The sequence below is a fragment of the Triticum urartu genome, chromosome 5A, assembly GCF_056163025.1.
Source record: "Triticum urartu cultivar PI428250 chromosome 5A, HENAU_Tu73, whole genome shotgun sequence".
Classification (NCBI taxonomy): Eukaryota; Viridiplantae; Streptophyta; class Magnoliopsida; order Poales; family Poaceae; genus Triticum; species Triticum urartu.
The window spans coordinates 585,349,422-585,355,194 of NC_141877.1; the positions used below are offsets into that span (position 1 = coordinate 585,349,422).

Below are 5,773 nucleotides of genomic sequence, written 5' to 3' on the forward strand. Positions count from 1 at the left end.
GCGGATGGGGGTGATGGTCGACTTTGCAGGGTTTATTTGCAGCCCAGTTGCTTGACCGAAGTCGCGAAGAATGTCGAGTAGGGCGTCGACCTCTACTTTCTCAGGGTTGGCGAAGATTACGGCGTCATCGGCATAGAGGCTAACCCGTAGAGAGATGTCTCTGCCAGGCAGAGGGGCGAGTAGCTCTAACTCAGTTGCTTGTTGTAGCAGCCTGTGGAGGGGATCGATGGCGATGATGAAAAGGAGGGGTGAAAGCGGGTCTCCCTGTCGAAGCCCCTTGCGGTGACGAATCTTGTGCCCTACAGTGCCATTTAGCAGGAAGGATGATGAAGCCGATGCGAGGAGCAGCGCAATCCAGTCACGCCAGCGCGTGGAGAAGCCTAGCACTTGCAGTAGTTCTAGCAAATATTCCCATGACACATTGTCAAAAGCCCGCGCTATATCTAGCTTGAACAGGAGCGCCGGTGTTCTCTTCCTATGGAGCGATCTGATAGCATTCTGAACAAACAGAAAACTGTCTTGTGTGCTTTTGGACTTCAAGAAGGCCGATTGGGCCGGCGAGATTATGTGATGGATTACTGCTGATAGTCTCATTGAGAGCACTTTAGCAATAAGTTTTGCAACTGAGTGTATCAGACTGATCGGTCTGAAGTCTTGAATCTTCTCTGCACCATCTTTTTTTGGGATGAGAGCTACTATGGCAGTGTTCAGATAGTTGAAACCTCCCCCCACAAGGTGGTAGAACTTGTTGAAAGCTTGTAGAATATCTGCCTTGATCAGCGGCCAGCAGGTTCTAAAGAAGATTCCCGTGAAGCCGTCTGGCCCAGGTGCCTTCTCTAGGGGTGAAGCTTTGATCGCCTCCCAGATTTAATCTTCGGAAAAAGGGTTGTTGGGGCCGCCCGCTTGGACCGCTGGCATCTCGAGTAAGTGCCAATTGATGTCGGTCGCTCTCGTCGTCTTGGTCCCTATGTTGTCGTGGAAATGGCTGTAGATGGCAGCTTCTTTTTCCTCATGTGCCGTGACAAGCGAATCGCCCACCTTCAGGCTATGGATGTGGTTTTTCCGTCTGTGAGATCTCATCTTCGCATGGAAAAACTTTGTTCCCGCGTCTCCCACTCGGAGCCAGGTCAGGCGGGAAGCTTGGCGCTTTCTGGCACGGTCGATCGCCGCCAAACCCAGAAGCCGTAGCTTCAAGAGTTTTCCGTGGTTGAATTCGGCGTCAGATAAACGCCGGGTCTCCTGAGCCACATCTAACCGGAGCACAATTTATGCTGCTATATGAAATTGTAGCCTCGCATCGCTGAAGTGTGCCTTGCTCCAGATCTTTAGGTCACGCGCCATGCGCTCCATCTTGGTGTGTAGGCGCTAAAAAGCGCAGGAGGACTGCAGTGGCCTGTTCCAGGAAGCTGCCACCATTTCATTAAAACGAGGGAAGCGAGGCCAGAAGCTCTCAAATCTAAAACTCGCACGGCATGGCGGGGCACTTGTCAGCTATGATCAAAGGGCAGTGGTCTGAAGTAGCCGTAGAAGCCGCCATCACTACAAAACTATGGAAAAGGGATTCCCAGGCTTGGTTGCAGAAGAACTTGTCAATGCTGACAAGGGTGGGGTCTTGACGCTCGTTGCTCCAAGTGTAGCGGCGATTTTTGCACTTTATCTCCTTCAGGCCAGCAGCATCAATGGCCGACCTGAACCTACCCATAAGCCTACGGTTAAGGTTGAGGTTGTTCTTGTCACGCGCCTCGCAGATGAGGTTAAAGTCGCCATTGATCAACCAGGGCTCGTTTATGGGCGGGGATGTGCGGGTGAGCTCGAGGATGAAACTATCTTTTCTTGCATCATCTGTGGGTCCGTAGACGGAGGAGAGCTAGAAGCTATGTGGCTGGCCCGGCAGGGATACTTTTGTTGTGATGGTGAAGGCGCCAATGGCATGGGAGGTGACAGTGGCGAGGCCCTCGTTCCAGAGAATTGCCGCTCCACCGCTGGTGCCAATCGCCGGGAGGGCGATGCAGCCAGTCAGCGAGGGTCCGCCAATTTCTCGGACTAGACTAGGAGACCAGGCATCGATCTTTGTTTCTTGTAGACATAGGATCGCTATTCGATTCGCTGCTACGATCTCGCAGACAGAGGCGCGCTTTGCGGGGTGGTTCAGCCCGCGCACGTTCCAGCACATGATCGGAGGGAGTTTGTCATTCATGGGGAAACTCATATTGCTCCGATAACTGAAAATCACTAATTGGCCTCAGGCCCAAACAATACACCACCTCTCTAACAAGGGCACGCCGGCGACCACCAATAGGCCCCAGAACACACCGGCGTCGAACTAACCACATTGGACTAGCACTACAGATTGGAAGCAAACCTAACTCAAGACAACACATCGTCGGCCGCCGCCGGAGTGAGAACATGATTGGAACTAACATAACTAAACTGCGGCCTCCTCGGCAGCTCCATCAGGTCCGGCCATGCCAGCTGCGATCTTCAGGGCGTCGGCATCCAGACACGTCAGCTTGGCAATGACCGCAATGTCAACCTCGGTGAGTGGCTCATCAAACCGCCGCAGGAGGGCCTCGGCTACCTCGGTCATCATCTTCTCCTTTGGCCCCAGCAGCCCCAGCTCCTTGATGATGCGGAGGGACGCACGCTGGGCCACCGGCACGGTGGAGGGGTTGGCAGCCTGACGGGTGATGTGGCAAGATGGTGCTGGGGACGCGGCTCTTTGGGGGGGCAAACGGCCGACGGGCAGGCGAGGCAGCCACCAGAGGAGGGGTGTTGCTGCGGAAGAGGCATCGCGACTGAGCTTGTTCTCCTTCTTCGGCGATTTCTAGCTGGAAGACGCGGCTGGTCATCGTGCCCAGCTACACTTCCAGGGTACAGGCGGACGTGGGGGTGGAGTGGTTGAACTGGCCATTGGCGGAGGGGGTCGCAGCCAGCATAGGGTTGAACGCGTCGAGCTGCAGGTCCAGCGCTACGGCGTCACGTTGTTGGGTGTTGTCGAAGTCGAGGGGAGTGGCCACCATGGCGTCAGCGGTAGCTTGCGCATCAGCTGCCATGTTGTCGACGATTAGGGAGGCGACAGATGGTCGCTTGGTCGCCTTGAAGAACTCGTCAACTGGGTCCTTGCCCTTGTTGCTGACGGCGCGTCTTCCCCACCAGCCGGGGGCTATGGCAGGGGGGTCGATCGGCAGCGCTTGGGTGGGCGTGTCGCACCAGCCGCAGATTTCTTCTCATCGCGGCGACGGGTGCGCGCGCCCCTGGAGTGGCGCCGTGCAGGGGGTGAGCGGCTGCGCTGACGCGGAGCGGGGGCCGGTGGCTGAGGGGCAGGCGTACGTCCGCGTCGTAGCAGGGCATCCTTCCAGGAGCGACGGCTGCCGCGCCCAGCGCCGTCGTCTTCGTCACGGTCGCGCCCGGGGCCACCACAGGGCATGCCACGGCAGTCCAGGTCAGCAACTAGCGCCCGACCCAGGCGCTGCAGGCGATCGCCGCGCTGGCCATCCTCGACCTCCATCGTCCACGTACCAGAGAGGACCTCGGGGAAGGGGCGGTCGTCGTTGTCGGAGTCAGAGGACGGCAGCCCGCTCTACCCAGAGTGGGAAGAGCACGGCGAGGGCGGCGTCCAATCTTCTACACGATCGACATGGATGAGCATGGTGTAGTCGGCGATGGCCGGCGGGGGAGCCACACGCCTGTCGGGGGGAGAGAATCCCTCCATCTCCTCCACCCGATCGGTACCGCGCGGCAGCACCCCCAGCGTATGCTTGGTGGGGATGTTGGCGAAATCGCTGGTCCAGACCCAGCACGCAAAGGTTTTGGTGTGGCCGCGCTCGTGGGTCCGGCTGTCGAGGCGGTCGACGCGCACATGCTTGCCCAGGATCTCCTCCGCCCCCTCAACCGACCAGTACTGCATGGGAACTTTCTCGATGATGACGCGGACGTGCAGGTGCAGCGTGTCGAAGATGGCGTGGTCGTGCTCGTGCCACGGCGCGATGTTGAAGGCGGCGCCGTCGACACGAACGGAGCCCCTCCAGACGGCGTTGACTTGGTGCGCCGGCTGGCTGAAGATGATGAGGTAGTGCTCTGGGTGATGGGCTGTGACTCGCAGCAAGTGCTCGGGGACGGTGAGCTGCGGCTCGATTGCCCTTCCCACTGCCATGGGGGACGTGGCGTTCACCCCGTCGGCGGCGCGCAGGGTGACGGCATGGTTGCGCAGGAAGAAGACGACTTGTTCCACCGCCGGGGAGGCGACGGTGACCGAGCGGCTCTCGCGCGGGCGGCGCGCAGGGTCGACATGGTGCAGAATGGTCGGGGTCGGAACAGGCATGCTTGAAGCTGCAGGCGGAGGGAAGCAGAGCTGAGCGAGGAGGGACGCCGGAGGGGGCATCGGGCCGAGCCGGTTTCGGGCAGAACCACCTCTACCCTGCTGTCGGTGTCAAAACCGGCGGTCTCGGGTAGGGGGTCCCGAACTGTGCGTCTAGGATCGATGGTAACAGGAGGCATGGGACATGATGTTTACCCAGGTTCGGGCCCTCTTGATGGAGGTAATACCCTATGTCCTGCTTGATTGATATTGATGATATGAGTATTACAAGAGTTTATCTACCACGAGATCAAAGAGGCTAAACCCTAGAAGCTAGCCTATGGTATGATTGTTTGTATATGATCTATCGACTAGCCTGGCCTCGGTTTATATAATGCACCAGAGGCCTAGGATAACAAGAGTCCTAGCCGAATACGCCGGTGGGGAGGAGTCCTTGTCTTGATCACCAAGTCTTGTGGAATCTTCCATGTATGCGGCAGCTGTCCAAACTGGCCCATGAGTACACGGCCATGGGGGTCCTCGGCCCAATCTAACAGATTGGGAGACGGTGTGGTGAGTACCCCCTAGTCCAGGACACCGTCAGTAGCCCCCTGAACCGGTCTTCAAATTAGGGACGCTCCTCGATTCTTCCGAACTGTTCTTCATCTTCGGTTGTCGGTCTTGAAAACTGGTTCAACAAATCTTCTCATCTTCAATCTTGAGGATCGCCGAAATGCATTCGACGAGTTTACACGTCGGGTATCCGAGGAGTCCCTTTAAGTTTCCGGCCTTTATCAATGCCTTGTTATTTTTATGCCACACCTCGGGTTTGAATTTGTTCCCGGGAGGTAGTGTCCTCTTGCTTCCGAGCTCTAACGCCGGACTGCATTTGAGGTATCTTTTGCAGCCGAGCACCAATGACGGACTGCTTCCGAGCTCCAACGCCAAAATGTATCCGAGCTCCAACATCGGACTGTGTCCAAGCTCCAATGCCGGACTATATCCAAGATGTCATAGATCATCTTGGTCCAAAAAAGTTGAAGGAGTTTATCCCGAGCTTAATGCTGGAAATGCCCTCTTTGGAGCCAGCCACTAGCGCCCGAGCTTTATGCCGGACTGCTTCCGAGGTGGTGCACCACCCCGACTGTGGGCCAATTTTTTGTCAATATTTTTGATTGGTGCAATTTATTCTCTGCCGAGATATATAGCCAGTAACCCTCAACGTGTGTATCGGTTTAAAACCCGAGATGCACTTGAAGGATGATGTAAGACCACTAATTCCAGTAGCCGCTGAGACTCAGGTTGATTTGCAAAATCAGCCTGAGGATCAAGTCCTAGCTCGGTAGAATACTTCGGGATACAAAAAGTGGCGTGATTAGTCCTCGAGACTCAGGTTGGGTGCGGCCGACCAACCTGAGGATCATAATCTCCTCAGAAACTGTATTGCACTTAAAATTTTCTGCATTAGACAGGCAA

General features: G+C 56.5%; 1 pseudogene; it reads right to left on the reverse strand.

Moving 5' to 3' along the window:
- Window positions 1–2,425: 2,425 nt before the first annotated feature.
- Window positions 2,426–4,381, reverse strand: LOC147973079 (uncharacterized; annotated as a pseudogene).
- Window positions 4,382–5,773: the final 1,392 nt, after the last annotated feature.